Source organism: Arvicola amphibius, chromosome 2 (assembly GCF_903992535.2).
Source record: "Arvicola amphibius chromosome 2, mArvAmp1.2, whole genome shotgun sequence".
NCBI lineage: Eukaryota > Metazoa > Chordata > Mammalia > Rodentia > Cricetidae > Arvicola > Arvicola amphibius.
Window position 1 is genome coordinate 113,340,506 of NC_052048.2, and position 17,479 is coordinate 113,357,984.

The following is a 17,479-nucleotide window of genomic DNA, read 5'->3' on the forward strand; positions in this document are numbered from 1 at the left end:
CAGTGTTAGGAAGGTAACTGAAGAGACTCCCATGGCCAAGTAGGCAATAAATGAGTACAGATGGACTGCTGTATAAGACATACAGGACGATGAGACCTGACTGTCTAAAATAAAGGCAACTAGTTTTCCTCAGTTACTACACTGAAAGTAACACTATTGCAAAATGCTGGATACAATTCTTTACATTGATTCTAGCATGTACTTATAGGGGAAACCATGAATACCTATAATACTAATACCCGAAAAACAAGTTTTTGTTGGTGTTGTACATTTTTTGTTTTGAGACAGGGTAACAGTCTTGGCTGTCCTGGTAACTAGCTCTGCAGACCAGGCTGGCCTCAAACTCACAGAGATCCACCTGTCTCTGCCTCCCAAGTGCTGAGATTAAAGGTGTACACTGAAAAAACGTAAGTTTTAAGGTCAGCCTTTCCCTGCAGTTAGTCAAGGCCAGCCTGAGCTACATGGCACCCTGCCTCAAAAAATACAGAATTGGGAAGGGAAGAAGGAAGACAGACATTAGGCTATAAATCAGTGTAGGCAGGATACAATGTATTCATTTTATGCTCTAGCAAAACTGTAACATTTAGTGAGCAAATATTTAAAAAAATAATTATAACAGAATGTCATGCTAGGTAACCGAACAGAGAGATGTGGAGTCAAGCAAGCCCACCAGCCACCAACTCACCTATACAGCCTGACAGAGAGCTGAACCTCCCGAGTCCCAGGGAGCAGCACCCACTATTTAGCTCACAGGAACAAGAAAGCAGCGGTATTCCTGCCAGCAGAGGCATGCAAATAAGTCTCTCTATCAAGCATTCCTTACGGCTCCTGCTTGGAACAGATCAATATGCAAACATTTCATTCTGACAAATAAGCCATTTTCTTAAAAAGACTTCAGACTGTAATACAAAGAAAACATGGATTTTTATTATGATAGATCTGTGTTCAAATACCCAGCACTACATTTATATAATTTCTCATTATTTGTTTCTTATATATGCAAAAATACAACTCTGCAGAGCTGCTGCTGGGAATTATATACTCATGTATGTGTCTAGCAGCAAAATACTATTGCCAAGACCAGTAGACAATTAATAAGGGGTAGAAATTATTGCTATAATTATTAATACATGTTCAGTAAGCATAAAAGAAAGGAGCATTTAGATTGGAGAGAGATGGCTCAGCAGTTAAAAGCTCATATTGCTCTTCCAGGCAACATGCGTTCAGTTCCCATGTCAGGCGGCTCATAGCCACCTGTAAATCCAGATCCCACACGCTAATTTATGTGCGTGCAGGTCCGGGTTGGGAGTTCATTCAAGTGAACATTTAAGGATGAAACAAAGCCACAGTGAAGTAAAATCTTAATTTAAAAGAAATGTCTTCCCACTTTTATTTGCACTCTTTCTTTGTAGATAAACCACAATGATATGTTTTTATTAGTTTCCTAAGTTCCTTACTTCTAAGGTCATATACAAAGTTCAAAATAACTATATTAGCCACCCATGGTAACATACACCTTTAATCCCAGAGGCAAATGGATCTCTGAGTTCCAGGCCAGTTGGAGCTACACAGAGAAACCCTATCTCAGGGTGTATGTGTGTGTGGGGGAACCTCTATTAGCAGCACCGTATCACTGTAAAAACCTAGTATTACATTCTACACAGCGAATCCACAAATTAAAGAGTATTTATACAATTTAGGAAGAATTTCAAAGCTGGGTATGTGGTCTGAACATTCAGAAGACTGAAGCAGGAGACTCAACAGGGCTAAGCAGTGAATTTGGGCCAGTCTGGATCGACAACTAATCTTGCCTTATGAAAAAGAGGGCCAGCAAGATGGTTCATTGAGTGTAAGCACCTGCCATGTCCCAAGGACTTGAGTTTGAAAACCAATGAAAACCAATTCCCCCAAACTGTTCTCTGGCCTCTGTGCATGTGCCCGTTCTTTTCCCGATGTGTCTTCCCAGACACGTATTTTCACACATCAATTTAGAATCATTTCTTAAACAAACCAAACAGGCTTCTGGGGGCCAAAAGAACCAAATGCACAGGATCAGAAACAAACTATCAGGAAAGCAAGACATGCTGGAGAGATGGTTCAGTGGTTAAAAGTGTCTGCTACTCTTGCAGAGAGTTACTCTTGTAACTCCAGGTCCAGGTGATCTGACACCCTCTTCTGGCCGCCTCAGGAACGTGTGCACACACACAAAATAAAAAAAATTTTAAAAGGCAAGAAAATTCTTACCTTCTTTAACACCTGAAAACTCTAATTTGGCATGGTAGCACACACCTGTAATCGCAACACTCAGCAGCATGTGAAGGCAGGAGGATCAGGAGCTCAAGGGCAGCCTCAGTACACAATAGGATCTCTAGGAGTTGCAGGCTAGCCTGATCTACATAGCAAGTTCCAGGCCAGCTACAGCTACATACGAGACTATGTCTCCAAAGGGCAGAGGCAAGAGGGTCACTCCAATTTCAAAGTCAACCAGGATCACATAGTGAGAGCCTTTTCAACACACACACACACACACACACACACACACACACACACACCCCAGAACAAAACTTTAAAGATAGCTAACAACAGTTAAAACTATTCTGCTAACTTCTCAGTGTAACTCAGAAGAATGAAACTGCTGACAGCAACAGGACAGCTATTTTTATGGCACACATACTAAACCTGTATGACAGTAGCTTACAAACAGCCATTTACAGAGCGTTATTTAGACTTTTATGGCTTCGGTAACTTTGTATTTATAAATCTTAATGAAATAAGAACACAGAGTAAGACAGTAAATCCTACTTTATGATTGAATCAGACATACTCCTGGGGTAAAACAATGTCTTTCTTGCTTGAAACCCCAGGCTTACCACCTAAATTCAGTAGAGGCTCAAAAGCACTGGTCCAGGTTTAATTTTATTTTAATGTAAAAGAAAATTAGGTTGAAGGAAATTTTTGAAAAATCAATCAAAATTGGGTCAAGGCCTGTGAGCATGAACTATACTTAATACTTTGCTTTTCCAAAGTAGATCTGCTATGGTATGGAGAAGTGGATAAGATTGTATACACACACACACACACACACACACACTAAAATCTGACAAACATAGATCATAATCAGTGATGAAGGTTATCTGTTCTACGGTACTCTTAATATACTCTAAGACACTTCACCTTTTACCTTCCTCCCTAAACCTATAAGCCAGGTCTCATCATGAGAAGGACATCAGGTAAATCTCAACTGAGGGATGCCTATAAATTTCTGATTAGGTCTTAAAGCTGTCATGTCATCAAAGTCTGAAAAAACTGTAGTTATGGCATAAAAAGGGACCCTAGAGAAAAATTAGAGAACTCTGAATGACATATTTAATAGTAATGTAGAGGAAACCTGTTTCCTTAATTGTGACACTGTACCAGAGTAAGAAAGACGCCAACAACTGGACAAACTGGGTGAGGTTTTTTGCGTGTTTCCTGTACATGCAAAACTTAAATTCTTACAGTGTGTTTAAATAAAAATTAAATGAGGATAAATGTTCTTCTGTCTGTTTGGTGACAAGGAAGTGACAGTAATTCTGCTGTAGTGGAGCCGTAGGCACTGACACTGTGTTCATTACAGGCCCCATGTGACCAAAGCAAAGCCATGGCTCTAGCTTCCCAAGCAGGACTCTTAGTCCTCAGCACTTCAGCCACTACTCTTATAAAAATTCACACCACCAGCTGCCGCCACGGACTCAGCCCGCACCCGCACCTGCTGGGCCGCTCTTACGGGCCATGTCCACCCTGACTTCTCCCACGGCCCTACATTCAGCTTTCTGTCAGTAACCATCCTCTTTAACTTCAGTTACTTTTTCCTTCAGTAATGCTCTTCCCAGTTCCTCCCACTTCCTCTGAGCTCTGCACACACTGCAGTCAAATCAATCTTCCTCAAAAGAGGATTCCATCATCCCCCCCCCCTTTTCTAGAGGAAATGAGACAATATGTAAATTCAGAAGTGGTTCCTTTCACACCTTTAAAGACAGATCTCTTAATCTTCACACCTCGTACACAAATCCTACTTTTCTTTATTCAGCCTAGGTAGAAAGTATAGATCTAAAATGAGGCTCTAATGAGTGGTCAAAGCCTATAATCTAATCAGGGTGACAAAAGCTAAGAGATAGTAATTAATACATGAAGGAATTCCTCTTGTCCAATATTATTCACTCCTCCTATAAGATATGCTGACACATGGTTACTCAATATCTATGTTTTTATTTTGTTAAGTCAAGAGGCAGTAGAGAATGCTGTAGCTATATGCTCTTACAGAAGGAAAAGAAATTACAGTGGAAAGTAAAGATGGGTCTAGAAGTCTATGATTCCAAGGCTCACAGCGCAATCAGCATTTTAGTCAGGCCTAAAGTTTGAATGTCCAGGTATATTGCCAACCAATAATCAGGTATTGTCAACATAGATATAAAGTAAGCTGTAGGACCACGCTGAGGTGTAAGTAACTAAGTTTCTACACGACAGTGGAACATTAGGGTGGAAAAAGACTGGAATCAAAGTGTGAAAGTTAAGAAAAAACTCATATTCATGGTTGAGTTTTAATAAGAGGGTGTGGCCATTTGGGTGACATCATCTGTGGGAGGGTTATGGAGGCAGCAAGACAGTCTCCCTCCATGGCCTCGCAGCCCCTACCCTCTTAGAGTTAGCTCCAGACTGTCTCAGCTGTGAGCTTTCCTCGCAACCCAAGAAAAAGATCAGATCTAGGTATCTTTTTCTTTTCTAAATCAGTAAAGCCCTGAACTCTCAAAGCTGTTTTTCGAAGACCTTTGCATTTACATAAAACCCAATTGTTAAATTACACAATCTAAAAGCAACAATAACAAAATGGACATTTAAAAAAATACCATTCTTGCAGCCGTGGTAATGCAAGTCTTTAATTCCAGCACACTGGAAGCAGAGGCAGAAGAATCTCTATGAGTCAGTGAGAAGCCCTGACCCAAAAAACCAAAACAAACAAACCCCCAAACCATTCTTGGGTTTTAAAAAAAAAGAGTATATGAATTTGCATGGGTATAGAGGTGGGATTGGTTCTAGGGAGTTTCACTGTATGAAATTCTTAAAGAATAAAAATATTATTTTAAAAATAATCATTCTTTTGAATTGCTGAAATACACCACAACAAAACGCACACAAGCTAAGTGTTGGTGTACACCCGTAACATCAGATCCTAGGAGGCAGGCAGGCAGATCAGGTGTTTAAAGCTGTCCTTATCTACACACCCTGTCTCAAACAATCACGCAATCACGACAAAACCACATGTGGCCATCCATAGTGGTGCATACTATTAATCCCAGCATTCAAGATTCAGAAGCAGGTGGATCTCCCGGCAGAGGAAGGCCAGCCTGATCTACACAGCAAGTTCCAGGCCAGCCAGAGCTACATACTGAGACCTTGGTTCAAAACAACAAAAGACGGTGAGGCAGGAGGGTCCCTCCCTCTAATTTCAAAATCAGTCAGGACCACATGGGGAGCCTTTTCAAAACACACACACACACACTGAGAGAGAAGGGGGGGAGGGAGGGAAGTGGGAGGACTTCCAGTTTGAGTATTAGATCTCATCACAAATGACCTAAGTTCTAACTTGTAACACACGGTTTTGGTCTTCGGCTTTACCTCTTCAGTTCATTTACTCTGCTTTCTCAACAAGCACTGCTGTCAGGGGTCAGCACACACTCATTTTCAATTCCATTTTCTTCTCTACAGTAGCAAGCCCTACCTTCATTAACTTCACACTGCACAATCATTACAGAATAATCAAAATTCCAGTATACGAAGTTGGAATGATTTCTCTCCACAATTCTTTACAAATCTAAGGTGTTTCCTTCCTATGGCTCAGCAATCAAGTAAAACTAAGTATAATAGAAACATGTTACAGAAACAAAAAAATTGTCAAAGCAATCAAAATATGATGTATTGGTATCTAGGAATGTACATTCTAAAAAGTTACTCTCCAAAAGTTTATTTTTATAACTTCATTTTCCCTTTCACCTTTATATATTCTAAAAAGTAATTTTCCACTTAAGATGAATTCTTTTCATATTAAATAACATCCCAAATTTGACTGCAAAGACTGGTATTTATCCCTAAAAAGGTATTTTCATTGCTAATCTATTTAAAAAGAAAATAAACTATTTTTATAAACTCAAAACACCACCAGAATGTTATCATTTTACATTCACTAGAATCTCTCACTGATTATTTTGAAATTCAAACTCGAGAGTCAAGTAAAGACGCCGTTCTACTCCTATCACCGAGATGATAACTAACACTGCTGAAATTTATGAATCATCAAAGCTGCAGAGAACGGCAGAACTGCACATAGACACTTTACCAGAAACGCAAAGTCAAACCACTGGACGATTCAGGTGCAACACCTAGACTCGGTCGGTTTGGCTTTGGTATCAGAGCGCACCAAGGGAAGTCTGAAGCGGAGAACCCAAGACTAAACCATTACAAAGCCCCTGCTACCGGAGAAGCCTCAAGCCCTCTGGCCGCTAGAGCACTCTACAGCACTCAGCCAGCCACGTGGCTGTCACAAGCAGAAGACAGGAGAAAGAGCACCAACTAACCTGGAAATAATTAACCGCTCACATTGGAGTTGCTGCGAGTAGGAAAAAAAAATGTCTTGTCATTTATCTGTACTTAGGACTCCCCACCCCACCCTGTACCACCTATAAGATGAAAAGGAAGGTTTTCAAGCAGAAACGAAGTGCAAGAGTGCGGTTTCCCTACGAAACAGCACCCCAATTCGCCTGAGGTGCGGTGGGAAGAGGCTTTTTTTTTTTTTTATGCAAGAGGGTAGCCGGGGGCGGAGTTTGGAGTGAAGAGCGAGCACCTCGCACATGGACTACCTCCCCCCTACTCCCTCCGGATGCCGGGCTCCAGGCCACCGGCCGCAGCTCACCGGCCAGCTCCCAAGCTCAAGGCCGTCGAGCACCGCGGACCTCTCCCGTCGGGACCGAGAACCCAAGGGCAGAAGTAGCCCCGGCCCCAGAGGAGATGGCGAACAGGAAGTGTCCATATTGCAACGCTCCAACAGTCCAAGTCCCAACCCACCCGGCCAGCTACCCCCGGGGGCGCCTGCCCGAGGAGCCGCAAGGAGCAGAGCCGGGGTCGGCCACCCCACATCCGGGCCCCCGCGCCCCAAGTTTATGCGGGTCGCGCGCCGCTCCTCCTGGGCACTTCTCCGCCGGGCCCAGCCATCCCGCCCGGGCCGGACCCGGACTCCACGCCGCGCGCGTCCCGCTCCGATCTGCGACGTGGCGCGGCTTCCCCGGGTGCTTGGAGCAACTCCCCGGTAGCAGGCTTCAGCCAAGCGCGCCCCAGCCGTCCTCTGGGCTTGCCCACTGTGGCTTGGGCCGCGCGACGCCCCCTCCGGACGGTCATTACCTCGGGAGAAACTCTTAACTCCTCACGGGGCCGTGCTCGCCTCAGTTCCACACCCCCGGGAACCCACGCTCCGCCCGAGCCGCGCGCCGGGAACACCCCCGAGCCGGGCGCCAATTCTTCACGGGACAAAAAAAAAAAAAAATGTCCCGGCGCGTCACGGGACAGCCGCCTCCGCGCCCCACGCCCTGCGCTGCCGGCCGCACGCGCTGCCTCCGCGCCCGCGCTGCTCGGCCCCGGGAACTCACCGTCAGCTCAAGCCTCCGCGGAAAGGGAGGCGGGGGTCGGGCCGGGCCAGACACAATATGGCAGAGCACCGCAGCTGCTCCCGCGGCTCCCAGCAGCCGCCTCCGGGACACCCAGCCGCGAGCAGGCAGCGGCAGCTGCGGTGGCGGCCGCCGCAGCACCACATCCCACCCCCCCTCCCCGCTTCCTCCCCTCCTCCCCGCCCCGCTGCCATGGCAACGCGGCGCCAAGGCGCTTAGCCCCGCCCCTCCTTCCGTCCCGCCTCCCGCAGCCCGCCCAGGCTCCCCGCCCGCCTGCTAGCTGGGCGGCGGCCGCCCCCTCCGGGCTGCCCTCAAGGCGGGTGGGGGGGGGGGGAAGGTAGCGTCCGGAAGGGCGGGGCGGGCTCGGAAGGCCCGGTGGGGACGCTGGGGCCGTAGCGGCTCGGCGGGAAAATGAAAAGCCCTCGCCTGTCCCCGGAAGGACCTATGGGAGGGCGTCAGAGGCGCGGCGCGGCTGCTGAGTGGTCGGGCTGGCGCGGGACGAGCGAGGGTGTCCTCCCTCGACGCGTGTGCAGGGCTGCTGCGAAGGCTGGCACAGCCCTGGGTTCGTTCCATTCCCCTAAGACTTGTCACTATTGGTCAGGCTTTCAGAGTGTTGGAGAGATCAGAAAGCTGTATTGGAGATAGTGCTAAGCGCCTCTGACTGAAACGCAGTGGAAACTTGTAGCGCGGGTTTTTTTGTTTGTTTTAGGGGGGACACGTGGAGTTTGTAATCAGATCAAAATTTTTACTAAAGTAACATTCATTATGGGACTGTCGCAAATAAACAAAAAGCAAACAACATTTAGAGTCCTCACTAATTGCTTTGGATAGTAATGAGGATTTTACATGTATTGCCTTTACGGGTACAGTGCTGCTAGATAAAACTGGAGAGCTCAGTTAGATCTGCATTTCAGACAAAGGTAGAAAAATTTTTAATATTAAGGACATTCCCTTTGGAATATCATTCGTGGTAGTTTTGGGGTTTTGGCGAATCTGCCAACTCTATACTTTGAAGGAATTCCACTGACAGAAAAGGAAACTGAAGCCTAGAAAAGTAGCCTATCAAACGGCGGGTGGTGCACTTTTATATCCTAATACTGAGTAGGATGAGGCAGGAGGATTGTCGTGATTTCGAGGTCAGCCTGGGCTTCACATGGAGCTTCTGCCTCAAAGAGAAAACTCGGTATCCTACCTCACACCTGTAATCCCCGAATCTGGAAGGTGGACGTGGGAGAGTCGAGTGTTTAAGGCCATCTACACACAGAACTAGGATTTTTAAAAAAATCAAATATATGCCTTCGTAAGAAGAAGAAGCAAAACTATGACTTCAGTTCACTGTTGTTTTTGTGAACCTGGAAATTAAATCTTTCAATTTCTATATCCACTTCTTTAAAAATTATACTACTGATACTCATTTCACACAGATGTGTGAGTAATGAGAAAAGGTATCAGAAACAGACATCATCTGCTTGTGTATGCACAAAAGAACTTCCTTTGGTTCCTGATGTTGTCTAAACAGCCAGTATGTCTCAGGCTTTGCATATAAAGTGAGCTCACTCTGAAGCAGGCTACCTGGCTGTGGGATTGACAGAGAAACAGAAGTATAGGCATCCTGATATAGAACAAAAACAAGGGTTTTGATTCCTTCATTCCACAGATGAAACGCCATTCCCGCGATTAGAGTCTTCCACCAGTTCCTTGTTCTTCCCTTACAATGCCCTGGAGAGCCCCAGGTATTTTCACAGTAAGAAACTCCAAGGAAATGTAAGGTGTACTTTAGCTGGAGCTAAATTCACTGCTAATCTCCTCTCATAGCCATCCTGTTGCCCCTTCATGTGGACAAACTGAAAGAAGTTCCTGCAAGAAGATGTAGAAGAGAGAAAGCACAGGGAAGAAGGAAGGGAAGGCGATGGCGCACACCTTTGATCCCAGCACTTGGGAGGCAGGGGCAGGTGGATCTCAGTGAATTCGAGGCCAGCCTGGTCTACAGAGTGAGGTCCAGGACAGCCATAAAGAAACCCTCTCAAAAAACAAAACAAAACAAAGCCACAGTTTCAGTATCTCCATTGTGGTTATCTGTTCCTGACAGATATGAACTAATATGGTATTTGATATGTAGAATGAATTTTAGTTCTCTCTTTCTTTCATTGCTGTGCCTATTTTAAACTCAAATAGCTAAACACTTCCTGAATCACAGAATTTGAAAGCTGGAAGATAGTTCAGAGACAAATCACCTCAGGAACCAGTCTACCATAAAATAAATAAACCCCCAAAATGTATATACCTTGTCCAAGGTCAAGTAATGAATCTTCTGTGTCATCACCCATGAAACCCTCTCTGCTGGTCCTCGGCAGTGACCGGTACCACCCTGGGAGGCTGGCATCTATACAGCCCCAGTCTATGAAGCTCAAGACTGTTACAATCTGTTACATTCAGCTCAAAGTCCGAGGAGCCTCGAGTATGGAGAGGCTAATTTAGAGGACTTTGAACATCCACCAAGGAAAAGCTCTGATTAAAGGTAATGATGATCCAGAGGGAACAGCGTTCCCCTTGAGTTTACCACAATAAGCAGCCTGAAACTCTTAACTGTTTATGAATAAAGAGCCCTGGGCTTCAAGACTTTTTGTGGAGCTTTATTCTTTCTCCAGAATACTTCTTTTTTTTTTCTGTGCATTTTTAAACATAATTTTTCATTGGTTCTTTGGGAATTTCATTTTATGCACCCTAATTCTGCTCACCTCCCAGTCCCCCATGTCATCACCACACCACTGCAGTGCCCCCAGAAAAGAAAATTTAAAAAAAATCAACCCAAAATAAAGCAAGCAAACATAAACAAGAACAAAACAAACAAAACATCTTCTCTCCTGCAGCTCCAACACCTCTTCATTCATCCTGGTGGCATTGGGAGTGGTGTTATCATGTAGTACAACACCCTTTTATCCATCAGTTTTACTATGCTGAGTCACAAGGCCTCTGGTTTCTGGTACACCATCATCACTGGATCCTTACCAGCACTCCTCTGGACTATCCTCAGTGCCACCCTGAGCCATGGAGATCCTGTGGGTATTGTTACATAGGACCAGGACAGCTCCAGCAGGTCTCAGGGTAGATGTTAGGATGAGCCATCCAAGGTCTGGCTGTGGGCCTGCATGGTAGCTGAGCTAGGAAGGCTGGGCCATTGGAGCCACCCACCTCGGACGAGGGGATGTGTTGTGGAATATTTAACTATGTAAAGATGTGTGTTGCATTTGTTCATGCGGTGGAGTATTACTTTTAACTGTGCAAAGGTGTGTTACATTTGATTCTGCTCCATGTGTTTAATTATGTAAAGATGTGTTGTAGTTTCACCTTGCCTGCCTAAGGCACCTAATTGGTCTGATAAAAAGCTGAGCTGTTAATAGCTAGGCAGAAGAGGGATGGCAGGGTTGGCAGGCAGAGAGGATAAATAGGAGAAATCCAGGCTCAAGAAGAATGAGAGGAAAAAGAAAGGAAAGAAGGAGGGAGGAAAAGAGGGAGACACCTGGAGCAGCCAGGGAGACACCAGCCCAGAAATAGAGTAAGACATAAAGAAAGGTAAAAAGCCCCCAAAGTAAAACATAAATAAAGAGAAACATTAGAATAAGCGCTAAGATAGGGCTGGCATTCATAACTAATAAGTCTCTATGTCTTGATTTGGGAACTGGTTGGTACAGGGATGAAGCTAGCTCCCTTATGCCCAGCCATCATATTCCCCTTGCCTGTGGTGAGGGGTCAGCCCTTTTGCTGCAGTGTCCAACAAGAGGCAGGGCCAGCTTTCCCTGGGCCAGTGAAGGGCAGGGCCGGCTCAGGATGGCCCTCTGATTTCATTACATACGGTCCTATGGCCCCCTGAGGTGAATGGGTCACAGACATTAATACAGACCCCAGTTGCAGCTGGACCACAGACCCAGAAATGGCCCTCGGCAGCAACTTGGACCTGGATGATATCCTGGAAGCATTGGTCACTCTGATTGGAATGGTTTTGGTGGCAGCATGGCCCCTGACACTAATAAGGTCTCAGGTTGCAGTCCCAACCCTGGGTTTCTGTGAGACATTTGGTGGCAATACAAGACTTCAGCATAAACACCAGCCATGGAAGGACTTTGAACATCAACACAGACCCCAGCTGCAGTAGGACCATGAACCCTGACACAGCCCTCAACTGCCGCTCTGGTCCAGAAGTCACCATGGCAGAGGGTAGTCTACAATACTTCTGTTCTGTGACCCTATGCCTGGGGAGACATGAACAAATATCTACTCACCCAGATAGAGGACAAATACAGACCATCAAAGTGCAACTCGTTGAACCAGTATGTTATATAGGGTTTACTTACAGGAATGTGGGTGTGGGGGAAGCTACTTGCAGGAACAGAAGTGACTCAAAGAACAACATCACCCAAAGCCCATTCCATATGAAAGCTCACAACTCATGAGAGCTGGAAATGGGGGGAGCATGCACACCCTACGGGCAGCTCAATGGGTTGGAGATAGCCCCTTCTAGGCAGTTCAGTGGGTCTCTGCTACTTCCAAGCAAGTAGTCTGGTGTAAGCCAGTTCTAAGCCCCTTGTTTGGTCTGACAATGCCTCCTGGAAGTCCTTACTGCTTATAAATGCTTGGACTGGGAGGAGCCTAGTTCATCTGATCAGTTTCATGGACTTCCTAAAGCCTTTGGTTGTCTACTTCCCTGCCTTAACAAGGCCCATCCCACCCTCAACCTGGTCCCCCTCTGCATTCTCATCCTCTCTCCCAGGATGGCATGTTTCAATTTCCTTTAAAACATCATTCGTCTCAATGAGTTTCCCTCCAAAATGAAATGTTTTATCTTGGAGGAAATTGCTACACAACAACTTTAAAGAAGCTTATCCATAACTGGGCAGTGGTAGCAAATGCCTTTAATCCCAGCACTTGGGAGGCAGAGGTAGGTGGCTCTCTGTGAGTCTGAGGCCAGCCTGGTCTACAAAAGCTAGTTCCAGGACAGGCACCAAAGCTACATAGAGAAACCCTGTCTTGAAAAACTAAAACAAAGAAGTAATAGGCTTTACTGGAAAATAAACACATTAGAAAATATATTGTCTAAGAATAGGCAAGCATGGTGGCAAGCACTTACAATCCAAGCACTCTGACAGGCAGAGCTGGGAGGATGGCTCCACGGTCCAGGCCAGCTTGTCTACATAACAAGTTCCATGCTAGCCTAGACTACAGAGTTGAACCATGTCTCAAAATTAATAGGGTCACCAAGCATGCTGGTGCATATCTGTAATCCCAGTACTTGGGACCAGAGGCAGGCAAATCTCTATCCGATGAGTTTAAGACAAGCCTGGTTTACATAGTGAGGTCCAGGCTACACAGAAAGATCCTATCTCAAAAAGAAAGAGAAAGGAAGGGAGGGAGGGAGGGAGAGAGGGAGGGAGGAAGGGAGGGAGGGAGGGGAAGAAGAAAGGAAAGAAGGAAGGAAGAAAGAAAGGAAAACACAATAAAATAAAATGAAAAGAGATGGCTTAGTGGTTAAGAGCACTCGCTGATCTTGAAGAGGTCCTGGTTTCAGTTCCCAGCACCCACATGCTAGCTCACAACCATCTGTAACTCCAATTCTAAGAAAGCCGATGTCCTCTTCTGACCTCCAAGGGCACCAGATGTATATGCAGTACATGTGCAGTCATTCACACTCTCACAATATTTTAAGGAAATAGTAAATGTACCCTCACATTTAGGCTGAAGAGTAGGAGAAACAAAAATATAGGTATTTATGTCTAAGGTGTGTTTATCAACACATTACTACATGGATTCCACAAAAGTCATCGTCATCAAGAATAAGTGATTATAAAGTTTTTTGATAAAAGATGTAGACTTTATGACTTTTAGTAACAAGGACCATAACTGTGACTTTTTCATAATTGTGGTCTAATTTCTTAGAGAAACTTATGGTTCAGAGATAGTAAGTAATAATACTTTTATAAAAGCATTGACTCCTCAAAGTATATGATGTCAAGACTGGACAGTATTCTGAAATACTGGTATGCCACTTTAAAAAGTTAGTGTACTTTTTTTTTCATTTCCTGTCTTTTTGTTTGTCATGCTCTTGTATAGCTGAATTCTCTAGTAGCCAAGGATGAGTTTGAACTCTTGATCCTTCTGCCTCCACCTCCAAAGTACTAGGATTACAAGTATATACCACCATGCCCAGCTTCCACTTCTACATACTACTCCTACTACCACCTTATTGATTGATTAATTGATTGATGGATTTTTCAAGACAGAATTTCTCTGTGTATTGCTGGCTCTTCTGAAACTTGCTCTGTAGACCAGACTGGCCTCCAACTCAGAGATCCATTTGCGTCTGTCTCAGAAGTGCTGGGATTAAAGGTATGTGCCACCACTGTAGGTTTTTTTGCTGTGTGCATCTTGAAATCAACTGCTTATATCAAATATAATTTTCTAAACCCCAATAGTAATAGTAATTTGGAGCAACCCACCTGTTGAGAAATAGGAACTAAAACACTGCAACAAAAATATTAAGCTGGAGAGAGCAAACAACTCCAGGAATTACAGGCCATTATTTGAGGAGTAATGGCAGCCCAGGGAAATGAGGGCTGCAGAGAAAGATCAGTCTCTAAAGTGCTTGTCGTGCAAGTTTGAGGACATGAATGCAGGTGGAATTTTCCTGTCCCAGCAGCTGCTTCCAAATTACCATACTGAAGCATATATTTCTTATAAATGCTTAGTCAATAGCTCAGGCTTATTACTAACTGCAGAGGCGGGATTATACAGGCGATATTCCTACACGGAATCATTATGGGAGTCAAAATTCTGAGCAAATTGGCAAGGTACAATTTGCACCTTCCACACAGGAGGTGGTCACTTGGCCTTTGGTAGTGATAGTGAGACAATCTGAACCTTCCAAAGCAAGTGGTCAGGATATGCTAATGTTGTTCTGCCCCTTCTATTGTACTTTAGGAGGTTGCCTGGGGAAGAGGTGTTTTTCAGTCTACACGACAGAGCAGGCATAGATAGGAAGATGTGACAAAATGGGCACAGATAATTGTGGACTTGGCCTAAGTCATTCTTCCCGCTACCTAGGAAACAGAAAACTAATGAGCTTCCCCCTCTGTTTACATTTTGATATAAAAGCTGTTTGGAGAATAAGCGTGTTGATTTTCAGGATGGGAATTAAGGACTTCATGAGGGACCCCTGAAAACTCCCTCCCGATAAAGTCATGTGAGTTCTGTTTTCATTCCCATGCCTCCACTCTGGCACATGAAATAATTTAGGTCCTGGTTGGTCCCAGATCCCAACAACTAACTAGCTCTTGCAACTTAAATTAACCCATTTCTATTAATCTACATTCTGCCACGTGGCTCATGGCTTTACCCATTCTCCAGCACATCCTGCTCCCTCTGTGGTTGACTGGCATCTCTCTGACTCCACCCTCCTTCTTCCCATCATTCTCCATTTAGCTTTCCCACCTAACTTTCTGCCTGGCTTCCAATCTATCAGCTTTTTATTAACCAATGGGAGTAATACATATTCATAGTGTACAGAAGGTTATTCCGCAGCACATGAGTTCGATTTCCAGAAACCACATGAAGAAGCCAGTCTGATAGCCAGGGGTGATGGCACATAGCCTTTAACCCCAGAGGGAGGCAGAGACAGGCAGATCTCTGAGTTCAAGGTCAGCCTGTTCTAGGACAGCCAGGAGTACAGAGAGAAACCTTGTCTCAAAAAACAAACAAAACCAAAGAAGCCAGGCTGAGATGAGAGTGGGAAGCTGTGTGTAGACCTGTTGTCCCAACATTGTGTGCAGTAGAGACAGGAATACGGCTGGGATATGCTGGCCACCAACCAAGCTTCAGGGCCAGTGAGGGGCCTATCTCAAGGCTTTAAGACAACATATAGAAGAAGAAACCTGATCTGGTCCCTTTGTCATGGGTACACATATCACACCACAGACACATCACTCACACACACACATGCATGCACGCACACACACACATTTCATATACACATACCACTCACACACACACTACACACCCACAAACACACAGTACATATACACATATCACATACATACCACACATTACATATACATATACCATACATACCCACACATGCCACATATACACACATTACATACATATACCATACGTACCACATATACTACATACATACAAACACTCACACACTACATATACACACATAACACACGCACACATGATAGGGAAAAAATGAACTCATGCAATAGTATCAAAAACAAAGCTCTAAACTGGTGCAATCCTGTAGACCCTCCACTCAGTGGGTCTGATGTGGCGGATGCTGACCCGGGAAGTACTCTACATGCATGGAGCACCCATGGGAGGTTCTACAGAGACCCAGGGGAGACTGGGGAGCAGGAGCAGGCTGCTGCTGAGAAGGCTGTGACCAAGTAGGAATTTTGGAGCAAATGAACTGCGTCAGTTCCTGAATTCACTGCTGCTCAGCCAGAGGTGGCCAACAGGTCTGAGGGTGTGCAGATGCCCTTGGGACCCATCCAGCAGTTTTCTAAGAAGACTGGAGTGCCCAGCCAGCCAGCAGCTCCCACAGCGCAGCCACTGAGTAGGTTAGAACCACCACTGAGTGGTCCTGAGCTCCGCTGCAGACACCTGAACAAAGGGGGAAAAGGGAAGAAAAATAAAGTTTCTATAATCTGAAAAAAGAAAAAGAGTTTGAGACCAGCCCAGCCAGGGTGGTGGTGGTGCAGGCCTTTAATCCTAGTACTCCAGGAGGCAGAGGTGGGTGGATTTCTATGAGTTCAAAGCCAGCTGGTGTACAGAGAGTTCCAGGACAGTTACACAGAGAACCCTATCTTGAAAAACAAAAACAAAAATGATAGAGAGAGAGAGAGAGAGAGAGAGAGAGAGAGAGAGATATTGAGACCTGCCTGGTCTACAACATAGCAAGTCTTGCATTTAAAAAAAATTCTGAATAGAAAGACAAGAGGACAGGAAAGCAAATCTGTAGTAGCTGGAATAATGTAAAATGAAGCACATTCAGAGACAGAGACAGACACCGGAGGCCTCTGCCCTCTAAGGAGCCCATGCCGATGCTTGGATATGTATTACTTTACTAATTTTTTTATTTTTTAATTTTATGCAAGTGGGTGTTTTGCATTTGTATATGTCTGCACACTGTGTGAATACCTGGGCCCACAGAGAATAGAAATGGGCATTGGAACTCTGGAACTGGAGTTACAGACAGCTGTGAGCCACCTTTAGGTGCCCTGGGAGAGCAGTCAGTGCTCTTAATCTCTGAGCCATCTCTTGAGCCCTGTCTTGCTTTCTTCCAACATCTCTTTTTCTCCTAACTTTCATTGCTTAAGCATATACAAAATTATCTTTTAAGCAAATGTCCAAATATGCTTCTTAAAGAATCAAAAAGAGAAAAAGAAAGAACCACTGGAAACAAATGGGGGCAAAGTGGGGTGGGATGGGGGCTATGAAACAGAAGCAAGAAAGGAGCCACACCTAGCGTGATCACCTTGTGTCCCAGTGGTGTGGACACAAGGCTACTGACCGCGGAGTCATTTGCAAAGTTGCATAGAAAAGGTTGCTCAAGTTATCGGATGACAAGAAACAGAAAGCAAGCCAATTGGCTCCGTAAGAGATATCTAACACAAAAATAGGCAGGGATTATGTGAGCGCCAGCCCTGGGAAGCTCAGCCCGAGTTGCAGGAACTTGCCTTTCTCTCTTCTCTCTACTTATCAGGTTGGTCTTGGCACTTCTTTATGAGCTT

General features: G+C 45.0%; 1 protein-coding gene across 7 annotated transcripts in view; it reads right to left on the reverse strand.

Annotated features, from left to right (window-relative positions):
• Foxn2 (forkhead box N2) overlaps positions 1-7,839 on the reverse strand; it is a 49,859-nt gene extending 42,020 nt beyond the window's left edge. Inside the window, exons 1-2 of one of the 7 annotated variants that reach the window (XM_038318519.2) lie at positions 7,432-7,498; positions 6,612-6,643 (exon numbers count right to left, since the gene is read on the reverse strand). The gene's annotated coding sequence lies outside the window, so the exon portion shown is untranslated. The other 6 variants (XM_038318516.2, XM_038318518.2, XM_038318517.2 and 3 more) reach the window with 6 other exon arrangements.
• Between the last annotated feature and the right edge of the window lie 9,640 nt (positions 7,840-17,479).